General features: G+C 44.1%; 1 long non-coding RNA gene across 1 annotated transcript in view; it reads right to left on the minus strand.

Moving 5' to 3' along the window:
- Nucleotides 1-1,151: 1,151 nt before the first annotated feature.
- LOC110568045 (uncharacterized) overlaps nt 1,152-20,712 on the minus strand; it is a 31,351-nt gene continuing 11,790 nt past the window's right edge. The window contains exons 2-3 of the long non-coding RNA XR_002478369.2: nt 2,123-2,216; nt 1,152-1,420 (exon numbers count right to left, since the gene is read on the minus strand). This is a non-coding gene — a long non-coding RNA (uncharacterized LOC110568045). The remainder of the gene's footprint in view (nt 1,421-2,122; nt 2,217-20,712) is intronic.

Below are 20,712 nucleotides of genomic sequence, written 5' to 3' on the forward strand. Positions count from 1 at the left end.
CATCTCCCCCACCCCCATCCATGGAAAAATTGTCTTCCACAAAACCAGCCCCTGATGCAAGAAAGGTTGGGGACCTCTGGTCTGTTGCATTTTCAAGTGTAGTCAGATAAATAAAATGCATTTTTTTATTAGCAACTCTTATTTTTTTTTTTTGAGACAGGGTCTCACTCTGTCACCCAGGTTGGAGTGCAGTGGCAAGATCACAGTTCACTGCAGCCTGAATCTCCTAGCCTCAAGTGATCTTCCTGCCTCAGCCTCCTGAGTAGCTGGGACTACAGGCAGGCACAACAATGTCCAGCTAATTTTTTTTTTTTAAAAATCTCACTATGTTAGCTAGACTTGTCTCAAACTGAGTTCAAGTGATCCCTGCCTCGGCCTCCCAAAGTGCTGGGATTACAGGCGTGAGCCATGCACCCAGGACAGAGTCTCACTCTGTCACCCAGGCTGGAGTACAGTGGTCCAATCTCACTCACTGCAACCTCTGCCGCCCAGGTTCAAGTGATTATTCTGCCTCAGCCTCCTGAGTAGCTAGAACTACAGATGCCTGCCACCACGCCCGGCTAATTTCTGTATTTTTAGTAGAGACAGGGTTTCACCACATTGGCCTGGCTGGTCTCGGACTCCTGACCTTAGGTGATCTGCCTGCCTCAGCTTCCCAAAATGCTGGGATTACAGGCATGAGCCACTGCATCCAGTTTATTTTATAAGCAACTCTTAAAAGCTCCTGCAGTGTGTGAGTTACAGCAGATACAACTAGTTTCATATATTTATTTTACGTGTTTAGCACTTAATTCACATGAGCATGCATTGCAAGACACTCAGCTGTAACACATTTTTACTGTGCTATGTTTACACATTAATCAGACTTCATTGATTACTCACAACGAGCATTTGTGAGACCAGCTGTCTTGTTTCCAAGAATTCCCCTTTCTCAACATTTTCTCTCCATCTTTGCTATTGTGAGGTTCTGTTTACACATCGAAATCTCTTTTATGTCTGATCTTTCACTAGTATTTCTTCTGTAGTTTTTCAGAGTTCTTACATACTATTCTACCATTTTTTGTAATTCTTAAAACATTTTACACAAATAGCTAAAGACAAAGACAAGATTATCTAATTAGGTAAAATACTCAGAAAACATAATTCTCGTCAATATTTTAATGCTTTGTAATAAGTTCAAAACTGATAGCATGTTGAACATTATTTGATGTGGAAACGCCAAGCCTAACTTTTCAAAGATTGAATCAAAGCTTAGAAATAGGCACAGATTTTCTCATCAATAGTCACTACCTGTGTCAATCTGGGTCCTCCAAGAAGCAGATGCTGAGATGGAAAGATTTATTAAGGGGCAATAATTACAAAAGTTAAGGGTTGTGGGGTGAGGCAGGGAAAGCATTCCAAGTGCAATGCAGATCTGATCCTGTGAAAAGAAAGAGGGGAGGAAGAAAAATAGGGTAGAATACAGAATTTTCAAAGCTTCCAGCAGCCCAATGGGGTAGTGAAACAAATCAGCCCAATGGAAGATTCCCACACTGGGCAGAAATGATCAGGCTCTGGTGCCTCTGGCCATGTTCAGCCATTGACTTGGGGGCTGCCTGGGGAGAGAGAGACCTCAGCTCAAATGCTGCTACTGGCTGAATGTGGTGGCTTCACTCTATAATCCCAGTGCTTTATTTATTTATTTATTTATTTATTTTCTTTCTAGCTTGCTTTTTTTTTTTTTTTTTTAAGTAGAGACGGGGTTTCACCATGTTGGCCAGGCTGGTCTCAAGCTCCTGGCCTCAGGTGATCCACCCTGCCTCGGCCTCCCAAAGTGCTGGGATTACAGGTGTGAGCCACCAGGCCCAGCCTAATTTTTGTATTTTTAATAGAAACGGGGTTTCACCATGTTGATCAGGCTGGTCTCAAACTCCTGACCTCAAGTGATTCTCCCGCCTCGACCTCCCAAAGTGTTGGGATTACAGGCGTGAACCACTGCACCTGGCCTAATCTCAGCACTTTAGAAGGCTGAGGCAGGAGTTCGAGACCAGCCTAGGCAAAATGGCAAGACCTCATCTCTACAAAAAACAAATGCTGCTGAGGAGGATCCCAAAGGTGCTGCAGCTGCAGGCAATCCACTCACCTCATTCCTTGTAGCTGAATGGCAAGTTTGTTCTTGAAGGGAGATCCCAGCAATGCTCTCCCATGGCTCCCATGCTGCCTCCTCCCATCTCCTGCTAATGTAAGCCTTTATAGGTGAAAAGGCACAGCTTCCTAAGCTTACTAAATACTTGTCTATTCTTGGCCTGGAGTGATCAAGTGAATACCATGGCCAGCTGAACTGGGGGAATGCAATCAAACATTTTATAGAGAGATGTCATTGATGAACCGTGGTGGAAACATGGGTAACTTCTTTCTGCTTTTCTTCATATCCCAAATTTTAGAAAATAATTTTCTTTTTGAAGAGAAAAATATACAATGAACATTTTAAAATCAACAGTCACCATAATATCACTTTTTAATCTAAAATTATATTCCCCAACTTAGTAGCTCAACAAATTGCTTCCAAGAAAAAGAACATGGTCAAGGACCAAGCATAGGCTTTGAGTTCAGACAGACCTGAGCTTGAACCCCAGCCCTGTTGCTCCAACCCTGCTCACTGGGTAGTCCCTGACTCTCTCTCAGCCTCAGTTTCTTCATCTGGAAAGGAAGTTATGTGACCTTCCTTCTTCACACTGCTTTAGTCAAGCTGAGATGGAGTTAGGAAGGAAAGATCCAAAGCAGTCTTTGGAAAGATCAGCCCGGCCAACATGGTGAAATCTTGTCTCTATAAAAAGAGAAAAAAAGATAGCCAGATGTGGTGGTGGGTGCCTATAATCTCAGTCACTCGGGAAGCTGAGGCAGGAGAATCACTTGAACCCAGGAGGCAGAGGTTGCAGTGAGCCAGGATAGTGACTCTCATTCCATTTTGTGCTGGGAGTTTCTAAGAATCAAATCTACATTTAAAAGACAGAGTGGCTATAGCTGAGGAAATTCAAAATAATGACCTGGGAAAGTCCCCAAAATGAGTTCTAAGAAGCTCTTAGGCAGCAATTCCTCTGGTAGATATATGCCCAAAATAATCGAAAGCAAGGACTCAAACATGCTTGTATGTCCATGTTCTTAGCAGCATTATTCCCAGTAGCCAAAAGGTAGAAACAACCCAAATGGTCATTGACAAACGAATGGATAAACAACATATGATCTGTACATACAGTGAAATCGGATTTGGGCTAAGAAAGGACACATGTAGACATACACTACCACATAGATGGAGCTTGAGGACACTGGCCAAGTGAAATAAGCCAGACAAAAAAGGACAAATGGTATGATTCCACTTACATGAGGGACCTCTCATACTCAAATTCATTGACAGTAGAATAGAGGTTGCCAAGAGCTGGGGGAGGAGGAAAAGGGAAGTTGGTGTCTGATGGGTGTAAAGTTTCAGTTTGGGATGATTAAGAAAGTTCTGGAGATGGACAGTGCTGTTGGTTGTACAACCATGTGAATGTACTTCATGCCACTGAACTGTACGCTTAAAACTCATTAAAATGGGCTGGGCACGGTGGCTCACGCCTGTCATCCCAGCACTTTGGGAGGCCGAGGTGGGAGGATCACCTGAGGTCAGGAGTTCAAGATCAGCCTGGCCAACATGGTAAAACCCTGTCTCTACTAAAATAGGAAAAAAATTAGCCAGACATGGTGGTGGGTGCCTGTAATCTCAGCCACTCGGGAGGCTGAGGCAGGAGAATCACTTGAATGTGGGAGGCGGAGGTTACAGTGATACAGGATCGTGCCACTGCACTCCAGTCTGGGCAACAGAGCAAGACTGTTTCAAAAAAAAAAAAAAAGGTTAAAATGGTAAATTTTACATTATGTATATTTTACCAAATCTTTTCAAATCATTTTTTAAAACCTCCTTGCAATGCAGCGTTATTATTATTATTGAGACAGGATCTTGCTCTGTCACCCAGGCAGAGGAACAGTTGCAGTGGAACAGTTTCAGCCCACTGCAACCTCCACCTCCCCAGGCTCAAGCGATGCTCCCGCCTCAGCTTCCTGAATAGCTCAAACCACAGGCACTAGCCACCATGCCTGGCTAGTTTTGTTGTTTTTTGGTTTTGGTTTTTTTTTTTTCTTTTTGGTAGAATCGGGGTTTCTCCACGTTGCCCAAGTTGGTCTCACATTCCTGAGCTCAAGTGATCCTCTTGCCTTAGCCTCCTAAAATGCTGGGATTACAGGCATAAGCCACTGCACCTGGTCACAATGAAGTATTATTATTTGAAACATGCAGGAATAAAGCTGAGCTACAAAAGGTGTTTCTCGTATAGAGAAGCAACCATACAGCTTGTGAAATTCATTGCATTTTTTATAAATTCAATTATAAAAATAAGAAAGTCATGATCTGGTTTGGTTCTGGTCACCACCCAAATCTCATCTTGAATTGTACTCCCATAATTCCCATATGTTGTGGGAAGGACCCAGTGGGAGATAATTGAATCATGGGGGCTGTTTCTCCCATACTGTTCTTGTGGTAGTGAATAAGTCTCACAAGATCTGATGGTTTTAAAAAGGAGGCCAGGCGTGGTGGCTCACACCTGTAACCCCAGCACTTTGGGAGGCCGAGGTGGCAGATCACCTGAGGTCAGGAGTTCGAGACCAGCCTGGCCAAGACGGTGAAACCCCGTCTCTACTAAAAATACAAAAATTAGCAGGGTGTGGTGGCACACACCTGTAGTCCCAGCTACTTGGGAGACTGAGGCAGGAGAATCATTTGAACCCAGGAGGTGGAGGTTTTGGTGAGCCAAGATTATACCACCACACTCCAGCCTGGGTGATAGAGCAAGACTCTGTCTCAAAAAAGAAAAAAAAAAGGAGTTTCCCTGAACAAGTTCTCTTGTCTGCTGCCATGTGAGACATGCCTTTCACCTTCTGCCATCATTGTGAGGCTTCCCCAGCCCACATGGAACTGTAAGTCCAATAAACCTCTTTCTTTTGTAAATTGCTCAGTTTCAGGTATGTCTTTATCAGCAGCATGAAAATGGACTCATACAAGTCACATGACAGAAATTTTTGAAAATTAATGAAGACCCTCATAACCTCTTTCTTCCTTACAAGATTTTTTAACCTACTTGTAATCATCACATATGAACCCTATCCCTTCTGAAGACAAGTCCCCAAAATTCAGATGCCTCCTTGGCAATGCACAGGAGCAAAATGGACACTGTGATTCTTCTCTGGACACTCAGCTGTGCTTCCCCCAGGGTGGGAAGCCTCCAACCCTCTGGTAGATGTGAAGGCAGGGCAGACGTAGCATGGTGGTGACGTGAGAGGAGACTTGGAAGAGAGAAAGCTAAGGGCTGTCTATGTTTCCTTTATGCTGGCGTGGGGACATTGGTGCACCCCTGCACACATACACAGCCCCTCCATGCTGAGGCCCTAACACCTCCCTATGGCTCTTTGGAGTCCACAAGAAGGAACTGATTGTTGAGGCAGCCCCAGGCCCATGGCCTGAGAAGCATCTGGCTGATGGCTGAGGCCCTCTGCGAGGAGCCCAGAACCAGGTTCCTGGGGGGAAATGAGGCAGAACTATGGCCTCTAGTTCAGTTTCACTCCCACCAGGATAGCAGAGGGCAAGTCTGGAACTGGACACTCCCAGGTTTGAGTCTTGGTACAGCCTCATGCAAGTGACTTCAGTTCTCTTAGGCCTCTGTTTCCCTAGCTTTACAATGGGAATTATATCTCCTACCTCTTGATGGTATGACAAGAGCAGAGAGAGAAACCTAGATGAAATGCTTAACACAGAGTGTGTGCTCACTAGATGGAGGCTCTACCAGCCTCACCCTCCTGAGGCTCCAGAAGCAACTTCATTGAATCAACTAATGATCAAATACCGAAAACATTTCCACTATGAACCTGGTTGTGAACTCATTCAAAGAACTCACTGAAATGGGCCGGGCGCAGTGGCTCATGCCTGTAATCTCAGCACTTTGGGAGGCCAAGGTGGGTGGATCGTTTGAGGTCAGGAGTTCAAGACCAGCCTGACCAACATGGTGAAACCCTATCCCTACTAAAAATACAAAAATTAGCCACGCATTGTGGAGGCACCTGTAATCCCAGCTACTCAGGAGGCTGAGGCAGGAGAATTCCTTGAACCTGGGAGGTGGAGGTTGCAGTGAGTAGCAATGGCACCACTGCACTCCAGCCTGGGTGACAGAGCAAGACTTTGTCTAAAAAAAAAGAAAAACAGAAAAAGAACTCACTGAAATTATTTTAATGTTATGAAGGAGAGCAGGTGCAGTGGCTCACACCTGTAATCCTAACACTTTGGGAGGCCAAAGCAGGAGGATCACTTGAGCCTAAGAGTTCGAGACCAGCCTGGGCAACATAGGGGGACCCTATGCCTACAAAAAAAAATCAAAAAATTAGCCAGGCATGGTGGCATGTACCTGTGGTCCCACCTACACAGGAGACTGAGGCAGGAGAATCACTTGAGCCCGGGAGGTGGAGGCTGCCATGAGCCATGCTCATGCCACTGCACTCCAGCCTGGATGACAGAGCAAGACCCTGTCTCAAAAAATAAAAAAATTTACGAAGAAACACTTGAAAGACTTAATAAAATGTTTAAATATATATTTCCCCAAACTAGATTATCATCATTCCTTAACAAATAAATTGACCTGGTTAGAAGAACAAATTCTGGAAATTGTTTCAGATGGCCTCTTGAAACAAAAATGTATTGAACAGAAGTCACATATATCAATGTGATTAGAAATTTATTTATTTATTTAGAGACAGAGTCTCACGCTGCCACTCAGGCTGGAGTGCAGTGGCACGATCTTAGCTCACTGCAACCTCTGCCTCCTGAGTTCAAGTGTTTCTCATGCCTCAGCCTCCCAAGTAGCTGGAATTACAGTCACGCACCACCATGCCCAGCTAGTTTTTCTGTATTTTTAGTAGAGACGGGGGTTTCACCATGTTGGCCAGGCTGATTTTGAACTCCTGGCCTCAAGTGATCCGCCCACCTCAGCCTCCCAAAGTGCTGGGATTACAGGCTTGAGCCATTGTGCCCTCAGCCTAGAAATTTGTTTTTATTCTCCATGTAGACTCCACATAGACTCCATAAAGTCAGTGTCTTAACACAATAGAAATGTATTTCTCACTACTGTTAATTTCAGCGGTCCTGGTAGACAGGCAGCTTTTCTGCATGTGGGGTTTAAGGGACACAGGCTCCTTCCTGTGGCTCTGCTGTTCCCTGGGGCCCCTTTATAGCCAATGTAAAGATAACAAAAGACTGGAAAAGCTTCATTATTTCTTTCTTTTTTTTTTGAGACGGAGTTTCGCTCTTGTTACCCAGGCTGGAGTGCAATGGCGCGAACTCGGCTCACTGCAACCTCCACCTCCTGGGTTCAGGCAATTCTGCCTCAGCCTCCTGAGTAACTGGGATTACAGGCATGTGCCACCATACCCAGCTAATTTTTTCTATTTTTAGTAGAGACAGGGTTTCACCATGTTGACCAGGATGGTCTCAATCTCTTGACCTCGTGATCCACCCGCCTCAGCCTCCCAAAGTGTTGGGATTACAGGCGTGAGCCACCGTGCCCAGCCCCTCTTTCTTAAAAGTTGACCTGAGAGTCACACATATCACTTCCACTCACATGTCATTGATGGTTCCGGAACTAGTCCTATTGCCACAGTAGGAGGCAAGACTAGGAGAAAATATTACAAAGCATATATTTGACAAAATTTTTATATCTAGAATATATAAAGAACTCTTGTAACTCAATGATAAGACAAACAATTGAGTTAGAAAATGGGCAAGAGATTTGAACAGACACTTCACCAAAGAAGATATACAGATGGCAAATAAGCCCATGAGAAGAGGCTCACCATCATCTATTACTAGGTAAATTCAAATAAACCACAATGCGATACCACACACACCACTAGAATGGCTAACATTAAAAATACTAACTGTTCCAAGTGTTGGCAATGCCACTTTCAGATGATGCTGGTGGGAACGTAAAGTGATGCAACCTCTTTAGAAAACAGTTTGGAAGTTTTCGTATATATAGGATGTTTAACTTTTTAAAGTGATATAAATCACTGCACCCATCTATTTTAGAATATATATATTTTTCCAGAAATACGTGGAACATTTAAGAAATTTAATTATGGCCAGGCGCAGTGACTCACGCCTATAATCCCAGCATTTTGGGAGGCCAAGGTGGGCGGATCATGAGGTCAAGAGATCGAGATCATCCTGGTCAACATGGCAAAACCCCGTCTCTACTAAAAATACAAAAATTAGTTGGGCATGGTGGCATGTGCCTGTAGTCCCAGCTACTCAGGAGGCTGAGGCAGAATAATTGCTTAAACCCAGGAGGTGGAGGTTTCAGTGAGCCAAGACTACGCCACTGCACTTCAGCCTGGTGACAAAGCAAGACTCTGTCTCAAAAAAAAAAAAAAAAAAAAAAAATTTAATTACATTCAGGTCAACAGATTTCAAAGGACTGGTATACTGGTATCCTACAGACCACTTTCTCCAACAACAATTTAAAAAAATGCAGAAATCTCATTTAATAGTGAAGCATTGAATGCTCTCCCTTTGAGACCAAAGAAAACCATGCCTGCTTATAGCATTTTTATTCAACATTATATTGGATGAAGAGAAGAGAAATAAAGGCATAAGAATCAGAAAAGAATAAAATATTCATTATTCATTTATACGATTGGGCTACATAGAAAACACAAAAATCTACAGAGAAATTATTAGCTTTAATAAGAGAGTTTAGCAAGTTGCTGAATAAAAAATACAACAGTCAATTAATTTATATAACCAGCAAGAAATTAAAAAGTAATTTTTAAACGGATAATCATTGTTTGGGCACAGTGGCACATGCTGCTGTCTTTACTTGGGAGGCTGAGGTGAGCAGATTGTTAAGCCCGGGAATTGGAGTACAGCCTGGGCAGCATACCAAGACCTCATTCCTTGAAAATAAAAATAAAAAAAAAGTCATGCTAAAAAGAAAACTGAAATGAATAAATCTAACAAAAGTGATTTACAGAGAAAATTATAAAATCCTTTTGAAAAACACTTAAAAAGACCTAAATAAATGGGGAGGTTCCTAGATATCTTTTAATTTTAACATACTTTCTTCTAAAATATTCAAAATTAAGGCCGGGCACAGTAGTTCATGGCTGTAATCTCCGCACTTTAGGAGGCTGAGGTGGGCGGATCATGTGAGGTCAGGAGTTCAAGACCAGCCTGGCCAACATGGTGAAATCCCATCTCTACTAAAAATACAAAAATTAGCCAAGTGTGGTGATGCACACCTGTAATACAGTTACTGGGGAGGGTGAGGCAGGAGAATCACTTGAACCCAGGAGGTGGAGGTTACAGTGGGCCGAGAGGGTGCCATTACACTCCAGCCTGGGTAACAAGAGCAAAACTCCATCTCAAAAAAATAAAACATTCAGGCCGGGCGCGGTGGCTCACGCCTATAATCCCAGCATTTTGGGAGGCTGAGGCGGGTGGATCGCAAGGTCAAGAGATCGAGACCATCCTGGTCAACATGGTGAAACCCTGTCTCTACTAAAAATACAAAAATTAGCTGGGCACGGTGGCGCGTGCCTGTAATCCCAGCTACTCGGGAGGCTGAGGCAGGAGAATTGCCTGAACCCAGGAGGCGGAGGTTGTGGTGAGCCGAGATCACGCCATTGCACTCCAGCCTGGGTAACAAGAGCGAAACTCTGCCTAAAAAAAAAAAAAAAAAAAAAAAAAAAAAATTCAAAATTAACTTTTGAAAACACATATTAAAACAACTTTAAGTTTTTATTATATTCATTTAAACATCACCGGTCCATTTACAGAACATCCAGACACAATTATGATTGAGTTTGGTCATACTGACTATTTTGCCAATTTCAGTAATGTGAATTAGAGCTTTACACACTGTTTCTTTTTTGTTGTTTTGAGACAAGGTCTTGCTCTGTCGCCTAGGCTAGATAGAGTGCAGTGGTATGATCAAAGCTCACTGCAGCCTTACCGCCTAGGCTTAAGCAATCCTCCCACCTCAGCCTCCTGAATAGCTGGGACCACAAGTGCACACCACCATGCCCAACTAATTTTTCAATTTTTTGCAGAGATGAGGTCTCACTATGTTGCCCAGGCCTCAAACTCCCGGGCTAAAGCAATCTGCCTACCTTGGCCTCCCAGAGTGCTGGGATTACAGGCATGCACCACTACACCCTGCCTAGCTAATGAGCTTGGGCTTCATCATCCCATTCATGTTAAGGGCAGAGGAGTGGCATGAAAAGCCTTAAGCATCATTCGGCTCCTCTGTGCCAGGTGAATGGAGGGGTACAACTGGGGGCAGGCTGACAGTGGGCCAGCGAGGAAGTGTCCAGCATGCAATGGTCTGGCCTTCAGGCAGGCCACTAGCAGTCAGGTAGGGAAGCTGGTTACAGGAACCGGGCAAAGATGGATGGAATGGGCTCACAGCTGGTTGCCTAGTCGAGGGAAACTAGTTAAGATAAAGACTAGAGGCCAAGCACGGTATCTCACACCTGTAATCCCAGCACTTTGGGAGGCTAAGGCAGGCAGATCACTTGAGGTCAAGAGTTTGAGACCAGCCCAGCCAACATGATGAAACCCTGTCTCTACTAAAAATACAAAAATTAGCCAGACGTGGTGGTGCACACCTGTAATTTCAGCTACTCAGAAGGCTAAGACATGAGAACCACTTGAACCAGGAGGCAGAGGTTGCAGTTAGCCAAGATCATGTCACTGTACTCCAGCCTGAGTGGCAGAGCAAGACTCTGTCTCAAAAGGAAAGAAAGAAAGAGAGAGAGAAAGAAAAAAAAAGAGAGAGAGAAAGAAAAGAAAAGAAAAAAGAAAGAAGAGAGAGAAAGGAAGGAAGAGAAGAAAGAAGAAAGAAAAGAAAGAAGAGAGAAAGAAAGGAAGAAAGAAAGAAGAGAGAAAGGAAGAAAGAAAGAAGAGAGAAAGAAAAAAAGAAAGAAAGAAAGAAATGAAGGAAGGAAGAAAAGAAGGAAGAAAGAAGGGAAGACAGAGAAAGAGACTAGGAATAATACAGGGCACCATCACAAAGGCATTGTAGCCTTTACAGATGAAAGTTATAGGCTACCCTGGGCACAATGCCTATGGGGTAGCCCTGCTCCAGAAGGAGCAGTTAGGAAAAAAAGATAATTATAAAAACTACGCAGCAATATGGCCGGGCACAGTGGCTCATGCCTGTAATCCCAGCACTTTGGGAGGCCGAGGCAGGCGGATCACTTGAGGTCAAGAGTTCAAGACCAGCCTGGCCAACATGGTGAAAACCCATCTCTACTAAAAATACAAAAATTAGCCAGCATGGTGGTGCGCGCCTGTAATCGCAACTGCTTGGGAGGCTGAGGCAGGTGAATCACCTGAACTTGGGAGGCAGAGGTTGCAGTGAGCCAAGATCGTGCCACTGCACTCTAGCCTGGGCAACAGGCTGAGACTCCATCACAAAAAAAAAAAGAAAGAAAGAAAAAAAACAGGCCGGGCACAGTGGCTCAAGCCTGTAATCCCAACACTTTGGGAGGCCAAGGTGGGCAGATCACAAGGCCAAGAGATCGAGACCATCCTGGCCAACATGATAAAACCCCATCTTTACTAAAAATACAAAAAAAAAATTAGCTGGGCATGGTGGCATGCACCTGTAGTCTCAGTTACTTGGGAGGCTGAGGCAGGAGAGTCACTTGAACCGGGGAGGTGGAGGTTGCAGTGAGCCAAGATCATGCCACTGCACTCCAGCCTGTTAACAAAGCGAGACTCCATCTCAAAAAAAAAAATTAATTAATTAATAATAAAAATACTACACAGCAATATGGGAAATGCTTATACTGATAAATGAAGAGAATTTTTAAAATCTCATGTACCTATGGTTACAAATATCTTTTTAAGGATACAAGGAAAAATAAACCTAAACAAATTAATCATTCTATCCCCAAAATTTATTTCTATTTTTTTAGTGTCGGGTTGAATTGTGTCTCCCCACCAATTTGTATGTTGAAGCCCCAACCACCAACGTAACTGCATTTGGGAGGTACGTGAGGGTAAATGAGGTCATAGGGGTGGCGCCCTAACCCCACAGAACTGGTGTCCTTATAAGAAGAGGAAGAGACCTCAGAGATCTCTCTCCACACAAGCACAGAGAAAAGGCCATGTGAGGACACAGTGGGAAGGCACCGTGTGCAAGCTGAGGCATCGGCAGAAACCAGCCCTGCTGGCACCTTAATGTTGGACTTTCCAAGCCTCCAGAACTATGAGAAAGTGAATTTCCATGATTTAAGCCACCCATTCTGTGGTATTTTGTGATGGCAGGCTAAGCAGACTAATACAGCTAGCCAACCAGTCACCAAGTCCTATCAGTTCTTCCATTGCAATTCTCCTTGCAGCCATTCCGCAATATTCCACACCATTCCACTGCCAACCTGGCTCAAGATCATCTTGTGCCCATATGAATACAATAGACTCCTTTCTCTTCCCTGCCTTTATACTTCCTGACTTGCTTCTCATAGTCCCAGCACCGGTTCTTACCTTGCCTCATCCTATCATCTCAGATATCTGAGATGTTTGAATCTCACAAGTGATATTTTCCCCTAGTACCAACTGTTGGTTCCCTGTAACTAGAACTCACTGTAACTGGAACTAACTAGTGCTCATCTCGGACGTAAGTTCTCTGGCCTCCCCTGGTGCATCAGCATTCTCCCATTGTAAGTGCAGAAGGAATTCCAGGCCGGTGAGCACTCAAATGACTAGCATGAAGACCACCTGTTTCCCCTATCCTGCCTCACCTGTGTGCCTTTTCTTAGTTTCATATTCCCAGGCTTCTATTGCAGGCAGCTTTTTCCATATGGAGGAAAGGAGACCAGCCAGGCATGGTGGCTCATGCCTGTAATCTCAACACTTTGAGAGGCCAAGGTGGGTGGATGGCTTGAGCTCAGGAGTTCAAGATCAGCCTGGACAACATGGTGAAACCCCATCTCTACCAAAAAAAAAAAATACAAAAATTAGCCAGGCATGGTGGTGCACACCTGTAGTCCTAGCTGCTTAGGAAGCTGAGGTGGGAGGATCACTTGAGCCTGGGAGGTGGAGGTTGCAGTGCGCTGTGATTGTGCCACTGCACTCCAGCCTGGGCAGCAGAGCCAGACCCTGGCTCAAAAAAAGAAAAAAAAAAAAAGAGAGAGAGACCACCAACAGCTTAGGCCTAAATCATCCCCCATTACCAAGCTTTATGGGAAAACTGAGTTTCTTTCTCTAGCATTCATATGTCGAATGTCAGGAAGGACTGTGACTGGCCATTCTTGGGTTTGCAAGGAAAGAGAAGCCCCTCTTGTGAGAGGAGGGAAGAGATGTCAAGCAGATATAAACAATGTCTACTCTTTCAGGTGACACCTGTTCTGATGTAGCCCCGAACACAAGGCCCTTCTCCAGTGTCACCCTCGCTGACTTTGCCATATCCCAGGGAGAGTGAATCAGACAGTAGGCAGAGCCTGACCCCTGCACCGCCCCACACCTCCGTGGCCACAGATTATTTATTCCAATTGGTAATGCAGTTGAGAAGCCTTTGAACACTTCTTGGAACAATGGCAATCTTTTTTTTCTGTAATGATTCATACAAACTTGGCCATGGGACTTTACAAAGGAAGGAAAATAGACATCAGCATCTCTGATGCAGAACTCTTAAATTCTTCCAGAATAAAGTCAGGCCTCGATTTGACAGGAAGGATTTGGTTTGCAATAAAAGGGGAAAAAGTCTCCTGGCTTTAAAAGTTAGATTAATACTGGATTAGAGGACAGAATAAATCTACAGAAGCTGCATCTTGGGAGATTTTTTTAAAAATATGGTAAGCCAATGCTGGCAATGGAAAGAGAATGGATACACATGGACATCGTTGGTGGAGTTGTAAAGCAGTATAAACCTTTCCAACAGCAATTTGGCAATCATCTCTTTAAAATTCCAATACCATTTGACAGACAAATTTCATTTCTAAGAATCTGTTCTAAGAAAATGGGCCAGGCGTGGTGGCTCACGCCTGTAATCCCAGCACTTTGGGAGGCCGAAGCAGGTGGTTTGTCTGAGGTCAGGAGTTTGAGACCAGCCTGGCTAACACAGTAAAACCCCGTCTCTACTAAAAATACAAAAATGAGCCGTGTGTGGTGGCCCATGCCTGTAGTCCCAGCTACTCGGGAGGCAGAGGCAAGAGAATCACTTGAACCTGGGAGATGGAGGTTGCAGTGAGCTGAGATGGTGCCGCTCCACTCCTGCCTGGTGACAGAGTGAGACTCCATTTCCAAAAATAATAATGATAATAAAAGAAAAAAGAAAAAATGCAGGCCAAAGTGAGTGGATCATCTGAGGTCAGGAGTTTGAGACCAGCCTGGCAAACATGGTGAAACCCTGTCTCTACTAAAAATACAAAATGAGCCAGGTGTGGTGGTGCGTGCCTGTAGTCCCAGCTATTTGGGAGGGTGAGACAGGAGACTCACTTGAACCCAGGAGGCAGAGGTTGCATTGAGCCAAGATTGTGCCTGCATTCCAGCTTGAGTGAGACAAAGTGAGACTCCATCTAAAAAAAAAAAAAAAAGTCCAAAAAAACTGAAGAAGATAGAAGATATATGCAAAAAAGATGACACCAGGTGTTATTGATAACAGTGAAAGTTTTGAAACAACATAAAAGAATTATTAGATACATTTTAATAAATCTCCACGGGCTATTCTTCAGCAGTTAAAAATGATGTCTAGTCAGTTCACAGAAAACAAAATGTAAGTGGCTTTGAAAGATTATTCAACCTTTCCCCTGCTCGCCAAGACAGAGCCTCACTCTGTCGCCCAGGCTGGAGTGCAGTGGTGCCATCTCAGCTCACTGCAACCTCTGCCTCCTGAGTTCAAGCAATTCTCCGGCCTCAGCCTCCCGAGTAGCTGGAATTACAGGCTGCGCCACCACGCCCAGCTAATTTTTGTATTTTTAGTAGAGGGGGGTTTTGCCATGTTGTCCGGGCTGGTCTTGAACTCCTGACCTCATGATCCACTCACCTCGGCCTCCCAAAGTGCTGAGATTACACGCATGAACCACCTATTCAGTCTTTCTTATCAGAAAAGCTTATATTAAAACAAAATGGAAATGCCATTTTTACCTTTTATTTTGTCCAAGATCAAAGACGTTGTTAACTCTCTGTTGGTATGGAGAAACAGGCACTTTTACATATTGCTGGGTAGAGTTTAAATCAGTACCACTTCTACAGAAGGCAATCTGACAGTGACTTCCAAAATACAAAATGTACATCTAAAAATGCATTTGCTGACCTAGCAAAATTTCACTGCTAGGAATTTATCCTACAGCGACTACTCACACATGTGCCTAAAGGGCAGGACTGTTGCTTACAACGCGGTCTACAGAAATGAAAGAAAGGACTGGATGACACGTTATGGTATATCCACACAATGTATACTATTAACTATTAAGAAGAAAGTCCATGTTAAAACTATATGTGCCGTTGTGGGATGGTGTCCAAAATATGTTAAGTGAGAAAGACAAGAAAGCAAGGTGCCAAGCAGGGTGAATGGTATTCCCCTACTTATGTGTGTAGAAAAGCTCACTTCTGCTTATATTTGCATGGAACATCTCTGGATCCACAAGGAAATGATGACGACAGTCCCTTAGGGGAGGATTACCGAAGCCAAGGGTGGGAAGGAGACTTTTCATTGTTCACTCTGTACTATTTGAATTTTTTAAAACCATGGGTATTTTCTTTCTAAAAAGAAAATAAAAATAACAAAATACATGGGCTGTCAAAAGGATATCTATATACGCTTATATACCTGTATAGTTATGTTAAATGTAAAAAGATAAATTTTAAATTGTTTATGTAGTACAGTCACAGTTATATAAAAAAAGAAGAATGTTTGGAGAAAAAACAATGGAAGAGGGCTAGGTGTGGTGGCTCACACCTGTAATTCCAGCACTTTGGGAGGCCAAGATGGGCAGATTGAGGCCAGGAGTTTGACACCAGTCTGGCCAACATGGTGAAACCCCGTCTCTACCAAAAATACAAAAGTTAGCCAGGCATGGTGGCAGGCACCTGTAATCCCAGCTACTCAGGAGGTTGAGGCAGGAGAATCACCTGAACCCAAGAGGCGGAGATTGCAGTGAGCCAAGATTGAGCCACTGCACTCCAGCCTGGGCAACAAAGCAAGGCTCTGTTTCAAAAAACAAACAAGAAAAAAAATTGGAAGAAAATGAGGATATGTACCAAAATGTTAGCCTTGCGATGATCGGTGATTACATATCTTTCAACTTTTTCTATAGTTTCCAACATGTCTTTACTAATCACATTTTACTCTTTTTTTTTTTTTTTGAGTCAGGGGCTCACTCTGTCACCCAGGCTGGAGTACAGTGGCACAATCACAGCACTGCAACCTCTGCTTCCTGGGCTCAAGCTGTCCTCCCACCTCAGCCTTCCGAGTATCTGAAACTAGAAGCACATGCCACCACGCCCAGCTAATTTTTGAATTTTTTGTAGAGAAGGAGTTTTGCTATATTGCTCAGGTTTGCACATTTTACTCTTGTAATAGAAAAAAATAAAATTCTAAAAATTGTGTTAAAATATAATATCCAAACATCTTCATAGTTCAACTGCAGATAGTAAAAGTCAGGGGGAACAAAAAATTAATACACAGCTCTAGGTCTTTTTCAACGCCATGATTCTGCACTAATGATGTCTGTTAACTCCTTTTAACTTTTTTCCAGTTTGGCAACTGCTGCTGATAAGACATAGCATATAAGTCAGCCCCTCCCCCCAAAAAAACTGTATTTATAATACTCAATACCAATAAATATGCAGTTGGATGAGCATTAACAGGCATTACTACATTGCAAATTGATACCACCCTTTTGGAAAGCAATTTGGCTACATGAATCTGAAGCTATAAAAAGTGTTTACATCCGTCTGACCCAGTAACTTGACTTCTGGAATCCATCCTCAGGAAAAAAAAAATGTGAAACGCTGGAAACTTTATTCATAAAGGTCTTAATTAAGGATGGTATGCAGCCATAAAAAAATCACAATTGCAAATAACATGTAGCCACATGGGGTAATGTTTATGATACGCCGCTAAGTAGAAGAAAAAGAATACAAAACTGCGTAGATCCTGTAATTACAACCACTTAATAAAATGCATGTGAAAACCCTGGAAGGAAGTACAGCAACATGCTTGCTCCCAGTGCTCGCATTCAGGTGGTGGGATCACGAGCGAGTCTTTTCCCCTCCTTTTCTCTTTTCCAAAATGTTTATCATATATTCTTTTCAAAAAGAATAATGTTTATGAATACTTGAAATTTGAAGTCCGGACTGTTCCACAGGAAATGAGTCTTCCCTATGTCACTTGCCTCTATTTCCTTTGAGAAAAAAGTAAGATCTTGCATCTCATATAATAGTAACCATCACTAATATTTATTGAGCAACTTTGTACCCTTTACATATTTTAGATCAATGAGCCAAATGAAGTAAAAATCCTTACTACCATTTTGCAAACGGGAAAACTGAGGCTCAGGCAGGCTAAATGACACAACTCAGAGGTAATAGCATCAGGACTGAAACCCAGGTCCACCACATCACAATGACCACCCAAAACAGTTCTTGGAGTCCCAGGCATGCCAGGAAGGGTGCTAATACTCCATGCACATTTTCTCCTTCAATAATCCTGGAGATTTAGATAGTATCCTCATTTTACAATTGGGAAACAGCAGCTAAGCCAAGTCTTGTCACTAGTACTAGATACCAAAGTTAGTCAGAAGCAGAACTGGGATTCAAACCCGGGTTGGTCTGTGTTGGTAGCCACTATGCTGTCATGGTTACCAAGACAAGGAAAACCCAGAAACTCCGAGTCTGGGACACAAGGCACCATCCCTGGTGCAGTCACCATTAAGGAAAGGAGCATCTAGGCCAGCCACAGTGGCTCACACCTACCAACCCAGCACTTTGGAAGGTTGAAGTGGGAAGATCGCTTGAGGCCAGGAGTTTGAGACCAGCCTAGGAAACATAGTGAGGCCTTCATCTCTATAAATAAATAAATAATTTTTTAAAAACAGGAGCATCTGGTAGGAAGGTGAAGGCAATAGGAGTGGGCTCTGGGGCTGGCCTGAACTGGGTGGGGCCTGGCTCTGTGCATGCCCACGCACCTGAGGCCTGGGGCTGGATGATCTGGTTCTGTGCACAGAGACGTCCATGTGGCCTGGCCTAGGGCCAGCACAGATGTCACGTCCTCCTGCCAGTACTGACAGTTCTGGTGTTCACCTGCCAAAAGGCCTCAAGAAAAACCATTAAAGCCCTCTTAAGGATTCCTGGTTCTCAGGGTGGGAAGAAGGCCAGGGGTGGGGGAGACACTGTCTCCTGCATGGTGGAAAATTCCAGTGCCACCCTGCTTGGCAAGAGAAGGAGAGATCTAGCCTCCTTGACCACTCTGGAGACAGAGAGCCTTACCGGGACCCAGAATCTGGAGTCAGGGCTGGAGCTCTGTGCCTGGACCTGGGGCAGGAGCCAACAATACAAGCATGGGCTTAAACGTTCAGGGAAGCAGGAAGTCCAAGTGACTAAACCAGAGATACTCAGGCCAGAGGCCAAGTAAGGCCTGAGTGCTGAGTACGGCCAAAGGCCTCTGAGATGTGGACTTAGCTGAGGTGAAAGACAGACCAGCACCAAAGACAGCTCTGCGGATATGGAGGGGTGAGGACCCTCATACATGGCTGGCGGGAGTGGAGGTGGACCCAGGCCTTTGGAAAATAGTTTGGTGTCACCTAGAACACACATACTCTATGAGCCAGTAAATCCGCTCTTCATAAGACAGCTGGAGAAACTCTCCCACCACATGGGCTGCAGAACGTTCTCAGCAGCACTGCTTGGAAAGACAAAAAGTACAAACAGCCCAAACCCCCACGGCCATGAGAATGGATTAAAATATACATTCCGTATTCATACAATGAAATACTATATAGTGGTGAAAATGAATAAGCTACAACTGAATGAATGACTCTCATAAACACAATGTTGACTGAAAAGGACAAATCATAACATAACGTATGCAGTGTGACCTCATTCAACAGAAGCCCAACAATGTCTCCAGACTAAACGACATATCGATGTATGGGGTGTATGCCTATGTGGTAAAACCATAGAGAAAAGCAACAGAATGACAGACACAAAATTCAGGACGGTGATGACCTGCTGGGGCAAGGGGAAAAGGTGGGACTTAAGGGGAGGGGAGCACCCAGCGGGTTTAGAAAGTACTGGAAACAGAAGTGTTCAGTTAGGTGCTGAGAACATGGGCATTTATTTTTATTATTATCCTTTAAACTGACCCCATGCATTACACACACTCATATATGTATAAAATGTTTCAAATTTTTGAAAAATAAGAAAAAATTGGCCAAGCACAGTGGTTCACACCTGTAATCCCAGCACTTTGGGAGGCCAAGGCGGGTGGATCACAAGGTCAAGAGATCGAGACCATCCTGGCCAACACGGTGAAACCCCATCTCTACTAAAAATACAAAAAATTAGATGGGCATGGTGGCACGAGGCTGTAGTCCCAGTGCTCGGGAGGCTGAGGCAGGAGAATTGCTTGATGCCGGGAGGCGGAGGTTGCAGTGAGCTGAGATCACGCCACCACACTCCAATCTGGTGACAGAGCGACACTCATCTCAAAAAAACAAACAAAAAAATTAAGAAAAAAAAATTTTCTTAATTTTTTTAAGGAAGACTGGGCACAATGCTCATGCCTATAATCCCTGCACTTTGGGAGACCTAGGTGGGAGGATTGCTTGAGCTCAAGAGTTAAAGACGAGCCTGGGCAACATGGCAAAACACCATCTCTACGAAATACACAGAAATTAACTAGCTGTGGTGGCAGGTGTCTGTAGTCCCAGCTACTCAGGAGGCTCACTTGAGCCAGGGAAGTTGAGGCTGCATTGAGCCATGATTGTGCCACTGCATTCCAGCCTGGGTGACAGAGGCAGACCCTGTCTTATAAATAAATACATATTTTAAAAACTAGAAAAATCTGAGTGGAGAGCTACTGCCTGCTACATGGAGGTGGCCCAGCACCCAGCACCTGGCTGGCTCCAAGCAGCCCCACTGATTGTAAATGGCCCAGGAGGAGGGTAGGGATGCTGGCTCTGGTTGGCCTGCGTAAAAGGAGTGAAGGCGCAGGTCTAAACTAGAATGGCAAATTCAAATCTCATCTTTGCCATTTATTGGCTGTGCGACCCTGAGCACATAACGAAAACTCTCTGAGAGTGAAGTCCACATCTGCAAAACGAGCACCAGCTAAGAACCTAGGCTGTACCTCTGAATCCCCAGCACTTAGCATCTTACTCGGCAGACAGTAAGAAACAGACATCAAGCATCCAGTCTTGTCACAAGAAAAACAGACAAATCCCAATAGTGGGAAATCCTACAAAATACCTGACCAGCACTCCTCAAAACTGTCAAGGTCGACAAACACAAGAAGAAGAAAGGAACAAATCTGGAATGAGTCCACCTCTGTAGGATACCTAGAATAGTCAGAGTTGTAGAGACAGAAAGCAGAGGCGTGCTTACCACAGGAGGGGCAGGAGGAAACAGGAGTGTTGGATGGGTACCGAGTT

The sequence above is a fragment of the Aotus nancymaae genome, unplaced genomic scaffold, assembly GCF_030222135.1.
Source record: "Aotus nancymaae isolate 86718 unplaced genomic scaffold, 86718_ANA_hifiasm-v0.15.2.pri h1tg000072l, whole genome shotgun sequence".
NCBI classification, from domain to species: domain Eukaryota; kingdom Metazoa; phylum Chordata; class Mammalia; order Primates; family Aotidae; genus Aotus; species Aotus nancymaae.